Source organism: Lissotriton helveticus, chromosome 2_1 (assembly GCF_964261635.1).
Source record: "Lissotriton helveticus chromosome 2_1, aLisHel1.1, whole genome shotgun sequence".
Taxonomy (NCBI): Eukaryota; Metazoa; Chordata; class Amphibia; order Caudata; family Salamandridae; genus Lissotriton; species Lissotriton helveticus.
In genome coordinates this window covers 760185566-760205767 of record NC_136059.1, presented here as the reverse complement: position 1 = coordinate 760205767, position 20202 = coordinate 760185566, and positions in this window count along the sequence as shown.

Sequence of the window (20202 nt, the reverse complement as noted above, 5' to 3'; positions counted from 1 at the left end):
ACATGACATCAAAAACATACCTTTGTTTTGGTGCCTCCCACTGTAGGAAGATATCCATAACCACTTGTGGACCGTACTTGGAGGCATTCGAAACCCATCTACGAGCAAGGAGATCTAACACTGCCCGCTCTTCGGGACCAGGAAGCTGACTACGTCTCTGCTTACGTTCAGAAACAGAGGTCATATTCAGTGACCCAAAGAAAGGAGACAAAAGACTAGTGACAGTCTCAGTCATTCGTTGCCGAGCAGAAGGAGAAGAAGTTGACATGAGGACAGGAGACAAAGTGTTTTGAGGCAAGAGAGACGTAGGGACAGAAATAAGAGAAGTCGAAGATAAGGCAAAGGAGTTTGAGGCAAGGCTGGTGACAAAGCTGGCGGCCCTGGAGGGGGCTGCGCCGGGAGAGGAAGAACCACCTGTGAAGCAACAGATGGCTGAACAACTGCAGGGGGTTGAACGACAACAAGGGGTGCAACAACTGGAGGTAACGGAGGTGCAGTAGCACCCTGGACATAAGGGGGTGGTAATCTTAGTAAATGTGACATCAAAGGATCCTTTTCAGGGTCTTCAGTCACATTTGAAAGGGGAGGTGGCAAAGCTGGGTAACATTTGTCAATGGCCATGCAATGTTGTCTATCTGACACTTCAATCGCACGATCTTCTTCATCTTCTTTAAACTGCCTAGCAGCTTGCATTACCGACATATTCCTTTCCTTCCTATCTCTCTTAGCTTGCTTAATTTCTCGCTGTTTGGCTACCTTACGCCAAAGGCGGAAAGAGTCAAACATCGCCAGCCGGGCTTTCTTCTTAAATAGCGCAACTTCTAGGTTATCTAAAACATCTGATTCAAAACTACCATGTTGGGGCCATCGTAAAACACCATCTTTCCTTGTATAATGGACCCATACTTCATTAACACCTAAGCTGCTATTGTTATTCCTCCCCTGTGCTGGGCCATAATAGAAATGGGTGTGGTCATGATGAGCTCAGCTGGTCATGAGCACAGGAGCACTGTACCTCATGACAAGCTGAGCTCGTCATGAGCACCGAAGGGGTTAAAGGTAATGGGACCCACACCATGCTTTAAATAGAGCTCATAAGTTGGGGTTCCAACCGGAGGTATCAGGCACGAGTCCTCCAATCGGGAATCCTTATTACAACTGCAACAAAACCATTTCCTAATTTTGCCAATACCAGGCATCTTTAGCTCACTAGTCTTGCTTCAAACTTCAAGGGGTTATCAAAAATGATACACTCGTAAATATACAAACCCCTCGGCTTCGACTATAGCAATGGCCGAATCAAAACCAAGAAACAAAACAAAGTCGTGGGAGTGACCCACTTATACTTAACCAAAATGTCTGTCACGCCACCAGAAGACCGTCTAACGTCTCGCCTTACAAATCATCACAAGAGGGTCCAAGACAGGGCGACAGTCAGGGCAGCAGTCCTTCACAGCCATCGGAAAGGGGAAGCCTCGCAGAAAAAACCTTCGGTCCACGTCGACATGCAGGGGTCAATGAAGTGGCGGCCGCCCTCCAGAATTTCCTCACGGGGCTCCTCACAATCTTCGGGCTTGGACCAGTACCGCTGAAGTCGCCCCACGTTGGGCGCCAGATGAAGAACCGGGGTTTAACCCAGCGGCGTCAGGGGCACGCCTAAGATCTTCGAGTTCACCTGTCTTGGTATTCAAAGACACGGAATACTTCTGGATGGCGTCAGAGACCAAGTTTATTAGCTGCAGCTAGTAACAGTGATCCTAGAAATACATCACGGTGTAAATTCTCAGGAGACTGCTCATTTTACTAAGGCGAGACGTCTCCTTTTATACCCAATATTCACATTATAAATGTACACCCACTGCACAAAATTCTAGCCAATAAGATACATTTCCAAACAAACTATCACATAGCAAAAACTCAATTTACAGTATCCCAACCCAAAAGTTAATTATTAGGAATGTCCCAAATTCAATCTCCACAAGCCGGACAAACCTATAATTGAAAGCATAACCCATGTAATGAAAAAACATAAAAAGAAACAGTAACAGATGCTGAACAAGATAAGGCATGTGCAAGGAAACTAAAAAGTTAACGATGTCCTGAACATTGATTGGCAATCTCAGACAAAGATCGATCAGGGAAATTGGCTTTGCGAGGTCAGTTTCAGGTGAAGAGGTCAGTTTCTTACAGTTCATTTCAGAGTCAAAAAGAAACCTAGTTAATGTATACATGAACTAAGAAGGCCAGGCCACTTTGTTCGCCAGGCTACCTTTACAGGCCTACGTGAGGGCAACACAAAATGGAGTCAGACTCGAGAATTACAGAACCTCAGGTGCTAGGCACGGTCCAGGGGCAGACGGACACAGACGGGCTTGCCTTTGGTGCACCAGTGGTATGCCCGCTGCGCATGGCAGCACAGAGGCTACCATTATGTAGAGTTGTGGGGGGACTGGGCAGCTGGGAAGTGGGAAATGTGGGAAATGACACTGCTCCTGCTCTCCTGAGTCTGCTACGAGGAACGTGAAGCAGGCAGCCAGGCTCCCCCCGGTCCCACGCATAAGGGTGGCCACCTACTTGACCCAATATTTTCTAATCTTTCTCATATACACTGTTCTCCCGCACTTCCCCTCCTCTGGTCGGACCACTTTCTATTGAAATTCAGTCTTAGTGCCCCAGATGCCCAAGTCGCCCCATACGAAACACCTAATATCTGCAAGCGAGATTGGAAAAAGCTAGATATAAACATCCTTAAGCAATTCCTTGACACCCATCTCCCATTGAATTTTAGCGACACGGAAGATGTAGAAAGTGCATCAACCAAGTTGAACATTTGGCTTACTGAGGCTATTGACACCTGTCTTCCCCTGTCTTGCAAAAAAGTAAAAGCCCACAAATCACCAGCACTATGGTTCAATGAATCACTCAAAACGGCCAAGTCCAAATGTAAGCGTTTAGAACGGATCTGGAGGAAAGATTACTCCCTTGAATCTGGAGGTGTTAATAAAAAAGAACTGAAGCTATATCATAAGGCTTGCACTACGGCTAGGGCCAGTTATGTTGCTAGGACTATTGCGGAGGCTATTAATAAATCCAAAACTCTTTTTGGTCTAGTTAAAAAACTAGCTGGCTCCAAAACCACGCCCAAACCACCCTCCCTGAGCAATAACCAATGTGATGAACTTGCGCTGTTCTTCACAAATAAGATAGAAAATATCTATCAGGACATATCCAAACAGCACAGCAATAGATCCCAGCAGTCTCAGGATATATGGTCCAATAGCTCTAATTGTCTCACTTCCGCCCAGTTATCGCATTTTCATGTTGCCTTAAATTCCTGGCCTGAGATCAGCTTAGAAATCCTTACTGATATTCTAGGGAAGTTGAAATCGGGCTCACCAGCCGACCCACTTCCCATTTCGATTCTTAAATTACTTGACAAGCCCCAGCTTGCTATGATCTGCAAAACTCTCAATCTCCCTCTTAACGCGACTGTCCCAGCAAGTTGGAAACATGCTATGGTGACTCCTCTTTTGAAAAAGCCCGCTGCCGACCCTAAAATCCTCTCTAACTTCCGTCCCATCTTCCTTCTCCCGGCCTTCTCCGAAATCTTGGAGAGGCATATTCATTTCCATCTTGCCCAGTTCATCGAGGCTAACGACATTCTCCACCCCTCACAATCGGGTTTTCATCCCGAGTTTTGTACCGAAACAACTTTGTTGGGTGTTACTGAACATCTACGTCACCTCCTGGACAGAGGGGACACAACTGCGCTGAACCTGTTGGATCTCAGCGCAGCGTTCGATACTATCTCTCACGCCATACTTATAAAATCAATTTCCTTGATGGGCATCGGTGGCCTGGCTTTGGGCTGGCTGTAATCATTTCTTTTTTTTTTTTTTGTCCTCATCTCACCTTCCAAGCCTCTGCGGGTCTTATGAAGCCGCCTTCGTTATCTGTCGCCCCTACGGCTTACCGCACTCGCTTGGGTCGTCCGACCAGTCCCATTGTTTTGTAAGGGACCATGGTGTAATCATAAGACCAATGATGTTACAGTAATCTTAGGTTCTTACCCCAGCTCACAAGGGGGTGCCAAATATTCGAGATCTTATCCTCCACTCCATCATACTCCAGTCGTGCCATAGAGAATGCAGCTTTAAGCCAATCCTCCCTTTGCGGGGGTAGGGGGTCCTTCCACCTCTTACACACTTCCCTTCTTGCCAACAATATCAAGTTCAATAGTAAACCCCTATCTTTCTGTAAGAGGTTCTGGCTGAGGCGACCATCATCTCCAAAGAATACCAGTTGCATATTTATCTCGATGTTGATGTTAAATATGTCCAGTAAGTTGTCACCTACCTCAGCCCAAAATCTTGTGAGTGTTGGGCACTCATAGAAAATAAGTAGGTCATTGGCAAGAGGTACTGCACATCTGGGGCATTTAGGGACAGGATAGGGAGCGAACTTTGCAATTTTTGCCGGGGTGTAATAAAGTCTATTAATAACAAAGAAATGATTTTCTTTTAGGCAGGCGGGTTTGACAGATCTGTACAAGGTCTTCAATGAGGATTCATATAAAAGTTCTGCTGGTGGCCCGAGTGGGGTACCCGTCCACACTGCAACAAGGGCAGGTGTCTCATGGTCTTCGGCCTCCAGCAAACTATTGTACCACATAGAGATTTCCTTATTCAATGGGCGTGTCCCTTGCAGCAAGTCTTCAATCTCCCTGTTTCCACTGATCTCCCGCTTTTCTGCCTCGTACCATGATGTTAACTGTATGTACTTAAATCTCGAGAGCCCAGTGCCAATCTTGGCCCTCAGGTAATCCCAGGGATATATCCCCCAAGTGTCCAACAGTTCAGACCAAATTTTGACACCAGCCTTCTTTATCGGCAGTGCCAAACCATCCTGCAAGCAATCCGGGGTTCCTGGGGCATCCCATACAGGGGCATTATCAGAGTAGTATCCAATGCCCCAGCTACGCCTGAGCCTGCACCAAATCTCCAGAGATGCCCTTAAAACCTTCAAACGAACCCTCTTGAAGAACCTAGGTGATCCAAATTTATACAGAAATGCTTCACCATCTCCTCCCCCTTCTACCCGCACCATTTCGCCTAACGGCCTCCCCCAGGCTGATTCCCCTGGCTTTACTAACAGCATCCGTATGCTTTTAAACTGGAACGCTGCTGCATATAGCCTTACGTCTGGGAGCGCTAACCCCCCCTTTTTTTAATCTGCGTCTGAGTTTTTTCCACGCCAGTCGAACCCCTTTGTTGCCCCAAAGAAACTGTTGATCTTACTCTGTACTTTAATCAGACTTTTACTCGGAAATGTCAGTGGAATTGAAGAGAAGAGGTATGACAGTTTAGGAAGGATGGCCATCTTTACTAAGTTGGTTTTCCCATATATGGTCAATGGGAGATTTCTCCATCTACTGAATAGACTGTCAATTTCCTTTACCACCCTCTTTAGATTTAGCTCAGGGATCTTTTCAATTTCTTTCACTACATAAATCCCCAAGTATCTCATCTCTTCACTTTCTGTCCCTGACCACTCCAAATTCCAACACATCACCTCCGTCTTGGTTCTATTAACAAGAAACCCAGAAAGTAATCCAAACTCGCACATACGCTCTTCCACCCTTGTGATAGCTGTATCCGGGTCGCTTGTATACAGCACCAAGTCGTCAGCATACAGAGCTATTTTTGAGCCGTATTGTTCTGAACTGAATGGATAAATTGATTCATCCAATCTAAGCATCTGGGCCAACGGTTCCACATATAAGTTAAACAAAAGAGGTGAAATCGGACATCCCTGCCGCGTTCCTCTCTGAATATTAAAACTCGCAGTGAGGAACCCAATCAAAAATATTCGGGCAGAGGCACCCTGATAACAATTCTGCAAGGTCTGTATAAAAATAGGACCAAAACCCATAACCTTCAGAACCTCCCATAGATATGCCCAGCAAACTCTGTCAAACGCCTTGGCCGCGTCGACAGCGACAACGGCCAAGGGTTCTGTCCTCTGGATAGCTAGGTCGATGTTACCTATAAGAAGCTGTATTTGTTCCTGGATATGTCTACCTGCGACAAACCCTTTCTGATCTGTATGTATTAACCCAGGTATCAGTTTGGCCAATCTCCCTGCTAAAATGCCCATAAAGATCTTATAATCGGCATTCAGCAGGGAGATTGGGCGGTAAGAATCTGCCTTTTTTGGGTCCTTGCCTGGTTTCAATATCAGAACTATTATTGCCTCTTTCCAAGTGTTAGGGACCTTTCCGTCCAAATCATAGATTGAATTAAAGGTATCTTCCATGGGTTCTAGGAGCTCCTCTTTGAGATGTTTATATATTTCACTCGGAAGCGCGTCTGATCCTGCAGCTTTTTTATTCTTAGATTTATTTATCTGAGCTACAATCTCCTCTGACATAAAGGGAGCATCTAAGTTGTTTTTGCTTTCTTCAGAGAGAACTGGAAGTTGTTTATTACTGAGAAATGACTGAATCAAACATGGTGGGGGAGCCAGGTCTTCCCTGTACAGTTCTGAGAACATAGAGAGAAGACAGGTCTGTATATCTTCGGTCTTATTTGAAATTTCCCCGCCGGCGTTTATTTTAAGTTCTTTTATGTCATTCCTAGCTCGGTGGGTTCTGGCTTTCCATGCTAATAAAGCACCAGCCTTTTCTCCATTTTCATAATTCTGCATCTTACAAGTATCCCACTGTGCTCTACATTTGGCTTCTAGTCTCCCTCTATATTCTGATCTTGCCTCTTCCAACTTCCCCAAGATTTGAGTGAGTTGCTCGCGGTCCCCATTACTAGCTCCATCTCTTTCTCTCTCCAAGCCACTTATCCTCTCTTCGATACCCTTTAGTACCCCCGCTTCAATCTTGTTCTTATAGAAGATGACTCCATGGAGTTTCCCCCTGAGCCAGGCTTTATAAGCGTCCCAAACTACATCGGGTGTTGTTGAGTCGGAGTTCAACATGAAAAACTCCAAGGTCGAGGCCTGTACAGCGGCAATCACATCAGGGTCCTGCAGTTTGGTCCTGTTAAGGGTCCACCTTAGTGACCGCCGCTGTAGCTCCTCGATCTGATATACAATATGTAGAGGTGCATGGTCAGACAGATGGCTCGGGAGAACTGAAATCTCCCCTATGTTGGCTAATGAACCTCTATCTATAAGGATATAGTCAATCCTGGAGGAATGACGGTACTTTTTGCTATAAAAGGTAAAACCCTTCTCGTTTCCTTTTATTTCCCTCCATAGATCAACTAGGTCCATATCGTGGATCCTATTAACTAATGCCCTACGTACCTTCACTGCACCTTTATAATGACTTAAATTAGACCTATTCTTAAGGGGGTCGATCAGAACATTAAAATCTCCCCCTATCACGTATGGTGGCGGCTCCAGCATCAATATCGATTGTAATTTATGGATATAATCTGGATCGTCCGAATTTGGACCGTAAAAGGAGGCACAGACCATATCCCGATTTTCAAATGCTAATGTAGCGATCAACCATCTACCAGAAGAATCTGACTGTGCTTTTTTTATATCGCATGGCGTCCCTTTTTTTAATTAATATGGCGACCCCTCTATTTTGGGCTGTTTGTTTTGAAGCACCAAAGCTTTTTACCCAAGTAACTTTTGAAAAAATTGCGATGCTTTCTTCATAGCTCAAATGTGTCTCCTGTAACAGACATATTTGTGCAGTTGACAATTCTAAATGTTTAAGGATAAGCCTCTGCCTCCGAGGGCATCTTAATCCATTGACGTTCCACGACATAAATATTGCCCCACTACTCCTTGAAGTCACAGCTGCCATCCTCCTCTTTTCCTACCCATGAGTGTCGACCCTTTTTTGAGGCAAGACTTAACACAGTTACATAAAAGGTTTAGATGAGGTTGAATTTTTTTTCCTTTTTTCCCACTGCTCCCCCACCACGTGCCCCCCCTCCTACCCAACCCCCCCTCCCCTAACCCCTTGCCCCCTCTGCCGATGAGGAACCCTCCCTGCTAATAGGCAAAAGCCTATTTAGCCATCTACCCCCTCCATGGAGCAACTGTATGATCACAGTTATTATTTATAAAATTCCTACTAATTGCACATTATTTCAGTTAAAGACCCACTTAGTCTATCTTAGTCTATTTCGCTCCCTGCCCCTCTTTTCTGTCTCTAATCTTGGCTATAAGAGCGTCGGCTTCCTCCCCTGACCTAATCAGGTGCATGTGGTTGTTCCACATTACTCTCAGCTGTGCCGGAAACTTCAACTGTGCCTTAGCTCCTAAGCTATTTAACTCCTCCAGTCTTTTCCCCAACTTCCACTGCCTTGCTGCAGTGATATGTGAAATATCAGATCCTATATAAAAAGTAAAGGGGTTGGAACTGTTGAAGTGTATGGAGCCTACTTTTAATGCAGTGGAGAGAATCTGTTCTTTTATGGAGTATGTCAAAAAATTAATCAGAATTTTTCTGGGTTTCTGCTTTGTAAGATTTCTCTTGAAGGGGTCACGGTGCACTCTCTGTATGTCATGCGACAGGTCCACCTCTGGCATATCTTTTAAAACTGTCCCCTTCAATAGAGCTATGACAAACCCCTTGATATCCCCCCCTCCAAAGACTCTGGCACATTCAGGATTCTCAAATTATTCCGACGTGAATAATTTTCCAAGCGTTCAATGTCTTCCTTAAGCTCTTTATTCTGTGCAAACAGCTTAGTGACCTCTGCCTCGGTAGTTCTCACCAACTCCTTGATTTTAGGAAGCTCCAGCTCCATTACCTCAATCCTGAGAGTAACTTCGTCTACCCTCTTAGTCAGTTCTTCACATGAAGCCTTTATTGCTGCTTGGTTGGCCTCAGAGACTGTAAATCTGTTGGCCATCTCGGCTTGATTGATTTCAGGTACTTTAAACCTACTAGTAATTTCTTCCTTCATGGCCAATAGAATATCGGCCAGTGAGCCTGCATTTGCATCTGGTTTATTTGTATGTAACGCAACACCCATACCCGTACCTGAACTATCAGAGGGGTCAGACCGATATTTAGATATATTTTGTGCTATGCTCGACATATCTGTGCTTCTGGCCGATATTGTGGCGCACTGCGTGTCCTTTGGGCCTTCCTCCTCCAGAGCCGAATATCGATTGTTTAAACCGATGTCCGCATGTACTATTACCTCTACGTCTACAGGAGCAGAACAGTTGTCGACGCTGTTCCCATTGATACCTCCCTGTATCGAACCCTTTAGGGCGTTTATCTCTGGGTTTATCTCTGAGATAGCTGAGGTGGACTGAGAGTACTGAGGGGGTTGAGTGCCCTTACTATTCTGTACAGGCTGGATGTTGGATGCTTGCTGGGCTGATTGGGCTTCTAGGGGGAGCAGCTGGAGGCAGAGGTTGTGGTAATGGTACTAGACAGTACTTTATAATCGGATTTAAGTGAGGGGGTGACTTTTATATTTACTTCTGCCACTTTTGCCCCTTTATTTTCCCCCCTGCTTTTAATGGTTTTGGGGCTTAAATACTCTTCAGAAGTGTTTACCTTGGTTTTCCCCCTTCTTGCCCGCTCCTTCACTGCCAAAATAGGGGGTGAAATGCGTGGTGGATAAACAGGGTTCCCCTTGGATGTATTAAACACTGTCCTGGCTCTTAGTGTGTATCTGTTCTTTCTCTCGGGAGACTGGGTTTCCTCTATGCTATTGGCCCTTGTTATGCTCTCTTTGGCGTTTTTAGCGTTTTTGCCCTTGTCACAGCCTTCCTCTACATCCATGCACCTTACCAAATCACTCGGGACGTTATTACCGCTGAATTGGTGGTGATTTAATCCTTGGAGAGCGCTGGCACAAATATCACTCTCACCACCTTCTCTCACTCGGTTGCTCTCTGCCTCTGCCTCGTATATTACACAGCCAGCACTACTTTGCCCCCGTGTCACACTACTTGCGGTTTTTAATCCTGCTTTCCTCGCCACCTCAGCTCCGCAGACACTCCCGCTGGCTCTGCCTCCGCTGACCCGGAACACCAGCAGTGCAGAATCACGCCTCCTCCTCAGCCTGGCCGCCTCCTCCCACAGCCAGTGTCAATTCCCAGAGGCGTCGTTGCCGCTCTCCGGGAGTTCGCGGTCACTGCCCCAGCTGCGCCCGTCTTCGCCGATCTCCCTCCTCCACCCTTGCTTGACCGGCAGAAACCAAGATTCGGAGGATTCGGGGGCATACTCGACCGGCTAACCGTAGCTACGGTAAAGCTCAATGAAGTTCAATTTAATTACGATACAGGGAAATGTTGCAGAGTGCAGGATGTAATTATATGGATCTTTTATAGAAAGTGCATTTCTACGCAGGAAAACTAGCTACTCCATAGGTAGGGGAAGGTGACCACGGCTGTTCAGCTAGCGGCCGCCATGTTCCTCGAGTCGTAACCCCGCCTTCCGCCTACCAATTATGGCTGTCATCATTTCTGACTCACCGTACCTTTCAAATATTTTCTAACACAGCTACCTCCAAAATTCATGAGTCTTCCTACGGAGTACCCCAGGGCTCAATACTTCGCCCTCTTCTGTTCAACCTATATGTAACACCGTTGGCACATATTGCAAGGTCTCACGCTGTTTACCTATGCAGACGATTCTCAAATCGCATTTTCCCTTTCGAATGCAGACCAATCTTCCACTTCCCTCTTACAGTCAGGCCTAAAGAAAATTTCTAACTGGATGTGCGATAATTTGCTCAAATTGAATGCAGGGAAAACCGAAGTCTTAATTCTAGGTCAAAAGCAAGATCTGTGGAGTTCCAAGCATTGGCCATCAGATATGGGTGCTCTACCTCTGCCATCTGACCATGTTTGGAACCTGGGATTTACTATTGACAATGGTTTAACTATGCAGCAACAGGTTAACAAGGTGACGCCATCTGCTTTACCATTCTGCGACGGCTAAGGAAAATAATCTGGATGCTGCCTTGTGATACCCAGAAGTCAGTAGTCAATGCCCTCATAACGTCTCAGTTAGATTATGGCAATGTCCTATATCTAGGGGCAACCAAGGCAGTAACAAGACGCTTGCAGCTAGTGCAAAATGCTGCTGCAAGACTGCTATGTAAAAGTCGCAAAACTGACCACATTTCTAGTCACCTCCGTGACTTACATTGGCTCAGGGTAGTGAGTCGGGTTAAGTTTAAAACCCTGAACTACATGTACAAAATTAAATCGGGTACTGCCCCTCGCTACCTGCAATCCCTTGTTCACACCTACACTCCTGCACGCAGCCTTCAATCCTCTTCTCAAGGTTATTTCAGAGGGCCAAAATTCAGACTCACTAGAATGGGTGGTAGGTCCTTTTCTCTTCTAGGTCCCAAGCTATGTAACTCTCTCCCCCTGAACATTCGGACAAAAACCAGCTATGTCCGATTTCGCAGAGCCATAAAGACCTGGCTGTTCAACCAGTAAAGTATTCAGTACTTCGGCAACTTCAGTCCTCAGGCATTTTACCCTATCTAGCGCCGGGAAGCCCTTTTTGGGTAGCTGTCGCGCTTAACAAGATTAATAAATAAATAAATAAATACCAATCACAACGCTGCAATGCGGCATTATGATTGTTCTTGAGCGCCGTGACAAGGCGTTCAGCCAGAGTCTGGAGGGGTGGGCATGTTCTCCATGCAGGCTGTGTTGCAGCCTGCATTGTGAACAGGGATGTGCACATGACTTCTTTGGGAGGCCTGAGAGGGCCGACCAAACAGTCATTGCGCACTTGAGTGGGCATACCACTCCGCCCCTGCCCTGCTCCGTGAGTAGAGTAACCCAACCCACCATCCCACCAGCAAAAGAAAAATTACATGAGTACATCAAAACGTTATCATCATGTTATGTTTCCCCTTCTTGCACTGCTTGAAAGCAGTGGGGCGATGCTCTTCCGCCATAGCGGATGAGCTGCAACTGGGGGTGCGTCACCCGGAGGTGCTAGGCCTGGGCCCAACTCGAGCCCCGGGCCTCCTCCGCTACACGTCCCACCTTCTCCTCACCTGAACATTGACACTGTGGCACAATTATCTGCACAATCTCCAAATCTGTGACTCAGCCAACAGGAGCCTAAGCCAGGCAGGACTTCGCAAGCCTGGGTACAGCAGTCACTGTCAAGTCCGCTGGTGAACCTCCCGATGCAGGTGATGCAAAAGGCCCCCATTAGGCGTGAAGTTGCAGCGCTCCCACCACACAAGTTTGACGCAGCCTAGGGACCTCACCCTCCACAGCGGCCGGCCAGCGCAACATGGTCCGGTCTGTGATGCAGAGACCATTAAATCAATGGGGTAGACCCAATTAATCACAGGACCTGGGTAACAATATGTATATAGAAACAAGGTGGTCCCGGATACAACTTAAGACACAATTCATGTAACTCCTGTTGTTAATAAAAACAATTTCAAATAAACAGAATGAATCTGTACCTGAGGAGATGTATAGTTGTGTAAATAACAAAATTAATTTACAATGAACCCAACACACATGAATCTAAATCCAAAGCTCTTTTATATCACAAATTTATTTACATAGTCCTAAAAAATGATGATCCAGAAAACCTGCAAGAATTGCAGTGAACAGAAAGATAAGGTTAGGGGGTGCTCAAGTGAAGTGAAAAAGGTTAAGCTCAAAGGACAGAATTAAAATAATGCAGTACAACTCGAAAACAATTTTCAGTTGAACAAACACAGGCCTACCCACTCAATTATATATACATCATTAGAAACAATAAGGGAAGGGGACACGGGAAATTATGGGTGTAAGCCTTAGGTTGGGGGAATATCCGTCGACGTTTCGACCCTGGCGCATAAACGGGCGGTTGCGGGGCCTCTGCTACGGGTCTTCTTCAGGACAAGGGTGGGAAGAACGGGGACCCGACCAATGGACCAAGGATAAGGCAATGGGGTCACGTCAACTCAATTGGAACGAGCCACCAATTCTAGATGTGGCAAGAATTTCGAGGGATGGAGAGGGTGTCTGCTCCGGATCTGCTAGGTATGTATTCACGCCTAGTAACACAGTCGTCTCAGCGTGGGGTCAATTCACTACAGATAATCGGGTAGAATGGAGGGTGGACGAAACCCGTGTTCTATGTATCCACGCCTAGCGCTACAGCCGTCTCAGAGTGGAATCAATTCACTGCAGCTAATCAAGTAGAGTGCGGGGTGGAGGGAGGACGAACCCACATGTGATACCAATTCCGAATATTATGGCAATCCTTGAATAATCGTTATTTGGCAAGGAAAGGAAAGGGGGCGAAAATGGTTTCAAAAATACTCCATGCAACCGATTTTGTAAATGGAGTTCTTCGCTTAGTTGAAGTGAGCCGCGCCGAACAAATCCAAACGCGTTCAGCCAGTAAGCCCGAGCTGTGTCTCAGCCGTCTCCTCGTCGTGCTTCAACATCCTGCGCATGCTACGTAAGATCTTCCGGTGGATCCCCACCGAGACCAGGAAGACGGTCACCCAGGCCCTCGTCACCAGCCGTCTGGACTACGGCAACTCCCTCTACGCAGGTACCACCGCCAAACTACAGAAGAGGCTCCAGCGGATCCAGAACGCCTCAGCCCGTCTCATCCTGGACATCCCCCGTTGCAGCCACATCTCCGGACACCTGAGAGACCTGCACTGGCTCCCGGTCAACAAGAGAATCACCTTCCGACTCCTCACCCACGCACACAAAGCCCTACACAACCAAGGCCCGGGATACCTCAACAGCCGCCTCAACTTCTACGCTCCCAAACGCCAGCTTCGATCGACTGGCCACGACCTCGCCGCCGTCCCCCGCATCCGAAGAGCCACCACAGGAGGACGGTCCTTCTCCTACCTCGCCGCCAAGACATGGAACTCCCTCCCGACCCACCTCCGCCGGACCCAGGACCACCTCGCCTTCAGGAAGCAACTCAAGACCTGGCTGTTCGAGCAGTAGCGGACCCCCCCTCCCTAGCGCCTTGAGACCCTTTGGGTGAGTAGTGCGCTATATAAATGCTGTGATTGATTGATTGATTGACCCGTAGCAGAGGCCCCGCAACCGCCCGTTTATGCGCCAGGGTCGAAACGTCGACGGCTATTCCCCCAACCTAAGGCTTACACCCATAATTTCCCTTGTCCCCTTCCCTTATTGTTTCTAATGATGTATATATAATTGAGTGGGTAGGCCTGTGTTTGTTCAACTGAAAATTGTTTTCGAGTTGTACTGCATTATTTTAATTCTGTCCTTTGAGCTTAACCTTTTTCACTTCACTTGAGCACCCCCTAACCTTATCTTTCTGTTCACTGCAATTCTTGCAGGTTTTCTGGATCATCATTTTTTAGGACTATGTAAATAAATTTGTGATATAAAAGAGCTTTGGATTTAGATTCATGTGTGTTGGGTTCATTGTAAATTAATTGTGTTATTTACACAACTATACATCTCCTCAGGTACAGATTCATTCTGTTTATTTGAAATTGTTTTTATTAACAACAGGAGTTACATGAATTGTGTCTTGAGTTGTATCCGGGACCACCTTGTTTCTATATACACAATGTGATGCAGAGAGGCACGGCCCACCGTTGGTAATCTCCTTCGTGCACCCCAGTGTAGTGGTGGCTCGTGGTATGCAATGCAGACCTCCCGACATTGGTGCGCAAGAGGGCCTCTAGAGTTCATAGCTCCAAGGGGCACCAGGCGGTCTTCTCATACAGGTCAGCCACATGTCTCCATGCTACCTGGTGGACTTCACCACCAGATAAAGGCGATCGCCAATGCCTCAATGTCTACTGCCATGGCCCAGCAACTCCACAGCACACCCGCGCATCCCACTTTGAGTCGCAGGCGCAGGCCAGCGACTGTCCGCGCTTTCAAGGATTTGGATGCCATGTTGCTGCAAGTGGTGCGCAATGATAAGTGATGCATCACTGGTTTTGCTCAGCGATGCGCCTCTTTTCATGATTGTAGGCCTGAATTTCCTCTTCAGCTGGGACTCTGGCTGGTCATCCTGGCTGTTGGGGATTTGGGGGTGTTGGTGATCTGTGCTGCACTTGGCCCTGGCTGCTCCATTCTGCATTCCATTTGTTTTGTTTCCTATTTTTCATTGGGGGTGGACTTATAGGCGATTTTTGCCTGTAGAGGCAAAAAAGTCACATTAAGTTGACTAACGTACGTTTTTTGCTGCTAATGGGCATTTTGTCAGGTTTTGCCCGCTAACGTCAGAATTTATATCACCTTCATGCTAGTGTTAGCAGCAGTTTTAACCACGGCTATCTTAAATTATTGCCATGTAGTGACGTATTGTATAGGGTGATAGTTTTTGGTGATAGGCCGCGTGAAGAAAACTGCTGCTAACTAACGCTAGTGCTAGTTAGTGTCAGTTCTTGTACATATACCCCTTAGTGTACAGCTTTCTACTCTCCCCCAATGTATCTCCTTCTCAGGGTCGCCTTGCATTATTACCACGAAAGCTAGCCAACTGCTTGTTTTTAAAAAAAATATATCCTTATTGATTTAACATATATACATAGATATGAGAGAAACATCAGGCAGCAATGAAGTAAGAACTGGGTAGCTGGGCATCTGCTTGTTAGCAGCTATCTCAAGTTTGAAGTTAAATCATGTGTTCTATTCCTGCTTGCTGACTTATAGAAAATGTATAAGAACAAATCAGAAATAAAATGAATTCAGAATTGTGTGTTCCAACGGCAAAGCGATGGTCCTTGATGTTACAAATTACTGCTTCCTTAAACCTATATTAGACTTTAGTGGGCTTCTCTGATTAGTTGATTTCTTCCACAGTGCCATGTCCATTTTATTCTTGTGTATATCTTCTAATGGGTTTATGTTAAGTGGTAATATTCAACTAACTTTAACCTTAGAATGTTTTTGTGCATTGATTTATATAAGAGGGAGTAGTGAATTGCAACACAATACTAAAATAAGAACTCAGTGGTGTGACCCATTTGATTATCCAGAAGGTATGGACAGTGAGTTGAGATAATCACCATACTGGGAGGCTGGATGAGGAAACTGACACAAAAAGGTACTGCAGAGAGACCCATGGTGCTTAAATGAACTTTACACCTTCTATCCAAGACTAATGAATGAATACAAATATTACTTGTGCTATTAATAATAGAATTTGAACATTCAACAAAACAATATTATGAAGAGTTCACTCTAAATGATACTATATCACAAATATATCTGAATACTAATACCCCTTAGTGCATCATTTAAAATTAGGATGTTCCTTATGAATAAATGATTATGGATTGTAGATATCTCAATTTAGATCAATATGCTGATAATATAAAGGACAACTGTGACTGATGGAAAAGTAAATCAGGTTTAAAAAAATTCACAAAGTTTATATCTATAGGACTCTAAAGTCATCTATATATATAAAAACAAAACAATGTCTGTCTGTCTGTCTGTTTGTCCTTTATGCATTACTACACCATTCATCCGATCACCATGAAACTTTGGGAAGTTGTTGAGTACACTCCCGCGAAGGTTTCTGGCATAAATGTTTTTTAAATATCGGCCCCCCAGGGCCCTCATAATCTTTCGAATTTTACGCACCAGATGGAAAAACAACAAATCGTGTGTCCACCAGCACTCAACAAATAAATAGAATTAAAACACCATTCATCTGATCGCCATGAAACTTTGGGAAGTTGTTGAGTACACTCCCGCAATGGTTTCTGGCATAACATTTTTTTAAATTTCAGCCCCCCCGGGCCCTCATAATCTTTAGAATACTGATGTACGCACAAGACGGAAAAACAAAAAATTGTGTATCCTCAAGCACTCGAATAAATAAATAGAATTAAAACAGCATTCATCCGATCGCCGGGAAACTTTGGGAAGTTGTTGAGTACACTCCTGCGAAGGTTTCTGGCATAATTTTATTTTAAATATCGGCCCCCCAGGGCCCTCATAATCTTTCGAATACTGATGTACGCACTCAAATAAATAAATAGAAATAAAACAACACTTTGAAATGTTTTCCATATTAAAATGAATACGTTTCGATAAAAATGACACAATGTAAATTGGATCTTATCATAACGAGTTTCCTTGAATTTCCTTTCATCGGAGATCGCAGCAACGCGCGCCGGGTAAGCTAGTAATAAATATATAGATGGCAATCCTTCAAATACTTTCAAATTGCACATTCGTAGACCACATTTGAAGTATGTTCATGACAAGTCTACAGAGATGATCATTTCTAGAGTGCAATGCTGGACTACAAACATATGTCTCAGACACACAAGGAAAATAACAGAAAGACTTAAACTGCTTTCAAAATGAAAGAAGTCCAAATGTGACCACTTCCCCGTTGCTGAAGGTAAATACTTATTGAAGTTCTGGTGTCCTTTATGCAGGCTTCAAAGTAGTGCATGTCTGACTGTCAGAACAGCAAGATATGGACTTGGAGCACTATGTCAATCACCTAATATCTGTGAACAGCTCATACAACAGGGGAAGTAAATTAATAGAAGCCTTATTTACAAGGAATTAACGGAGCATGGTGCTGCATTTTGGCACCTTTGGCACATTTGGTTGCACCACGCTGCATTAATTCAGAAGCAAAGGGATGAGTCATATCTACAAAGTTATGATGGATCGCTTTGCTCTCCCCTGCGCTGGCACACAATTAGCTGTCATGCACTGACGCAGGCAGCCTTGTACCATGGTGCAAGGGTGCCTGCGTCATGGAGATGATTGTTTTTGTGCAGGAAGGAGTACTTTCCTGCACAAAAACAGTCACAAGAAGTGATTTCCTCTTCCTACGTGTGCTTCAGAATATAGCATGCATAGAAAGAGTAAAAAACAAGGAGAAATGAAAACATTTCTCCTCATTGCACCTCCATACGCCTCCCCTAGGAAGGCATAGCATTCTGATGCATTTCCAGGTTTACGATTCTCATGAATCTGGAAATGTGGCAAAAGCAATGGGTGTTGCATGGGAACACTCACAGCAACACCCATGGCACGCCCCTTTCAGGCAAAATGATTACAAGGACACAAAAAGCTCAGCAGGGTGGCTTTATGTGTCCTTGTAAATATGGGGCAGCACATTGCGACGCCGGTGCATCAAAAAAAGTGACATCAGCAGCGCAAGAGGCTTGCAAATAAGCTCCTAGGTGTTTAAACCTACTAAAATCATGTTTTCCTGTTGCCACACTCTCACATGCATGTTCACAATTAAATATGATTTACACTATGATATTGATAAAATCGATTGTTCCCACTATCCTCTTGAATGACAAAGTAGAAGTCAAAATCCCTCTCTGAAACAATGTTAGTACACAGTATTGTTAGGTGATTGAGCCAGCTAATCGAGAGTGTTGAATACTTTGTTTGTTTCTTTTTGATGAATTCATTTCTGCAGCATAGGCATGTACTTGAAGAAAAGTAAAAAAATCGAGATGCATCATATAAATTGACTTATACTGATATATTTGATTATGAACATCTTTATGATAAATGCAATATATAAACACCCTATAATAATTTGGGATTTTTCAACTAAAAAGCAATGACGAGTTACATGAACCCAACTAGGGATATACATGCCGGTGAGGTAGCACTGAGTAATAAAATATGACTATTGTGCCCATTCGCAATAGGCATTAACTGCCTGGTGCAAGTAATGTCATGTCTTTATGTCTGATTTGGTTGCTTTACATTACTTGTGAGAAGGTTTCTCTCCAGAGGGTATATGACTTAGATTGATTAAACATATGTATCACTTTGCCCATCTTGTTTGTATTTTTTTATCTTAGTTGACACAGCCATCTCTTTTGTGATCCTCAGCAGTGACATTTTGGTTATTATGGAAATTGGCAATGCTCTTGACTGTAGATTGCTCAAAGTTGGACTGTGAAAAAAATAACCCCCATGAGGTTCATATTTCATGGTTTCCATGTTCTCTCATTTCCTTATAGCAAGTATCCTCTGTTTCTTGTTGATCTCATACAGGGATTTTCCTTTTTTTGTAAAGGAATACAGTCTAAATTGCAGTTCTGGAGATTAGTAACTGCTGTTGCTTCTAGGTACTTTATGATCAGCCTTTTGTGCATAGTGCTGTGTTCAATTTAAATTGTGATGCCTGAGGTTGGGAATGGGTGTATAGAAATCTCTTTGAATGGGGAGTTTCCAAAACCCATTTTAGCACTTTTCTAACTTAAAGGATGATGTGTTGTGACACAGAGGAGCTGTTATAGGTTTGGTTAAATGATGCTTGTAGGAAAGTTCTTCTTTGCGTGGTCAGCCTAATTTTTTGGGTGGACTGACGCTGTTGGTTTTTTTACTCTCCATCTACGAGTGGGAGAAATAGAGCTGGGATAATCAAAGTCTACAATAATGGGAGCGGGATCTGAAATAAGAATTGAACCTATTCCTGCACGTGTTAAAAATGCAAGTGTATGTTGAGTAAAAAATACATAAACTAACCTAGAATTGGAACAACGAACAGGGAACTAGCGATGCAGGTGAGCATGGATTGTTGGGAACTCTCGAATCTGCTCGGCTCTTCTACTGCTGTCAAGTTTCAGACACTTACTAATTCATTGTTTTTTTTGTTGGATTGTGCTGACCCGGTGCTATAATATGGGAGCAACATACTCTAGCAGTGTGTTTTATGTCTATATATGTGTTTTATAGTTCCTGACTATTTGCAGTCACCAGTTGCAGCGGGATGTATGTGTTTGCCTAGCAGCTTTCATTGGTTAACAGTGGTTAGGTTGTCCAATCTGTGTGCAGATAATCATTGGTTCCCCAGTCATAAACTGGTATTGACTAGCCTGTTTCTAGGCACATTCTGTGAATGGACAAATTAGCTTTTAGCTCAATGATAGGTCTTGTGCCGCTGTTGCACCGGTTCACAAAGGATGTGTGTTTGACTCCTGCCTGTGCTCCACATTACTGGTTTGTGTTTTATGTACATAGTTCTTCTACATACTTCTTCGGTTGCATAAACTCATTATGTTTAAATGCTGCTGGTCGTATTTTACCATTTTTTGTAATGCCAATTTTTTGCAGCGGCATCTAGGAGCCGTACATGCACAGTAATGTTTTTTTCTCATTCTTTCTTTATTCTAGGGTTCGCAAAAAGGCTCCCATCGGGTAGTAATACCCTTGTTATTGTGGAGCTGCATATTTTTTTTTTTTTTTTATGTTTGAAAGCTTTATTAGAGTAAA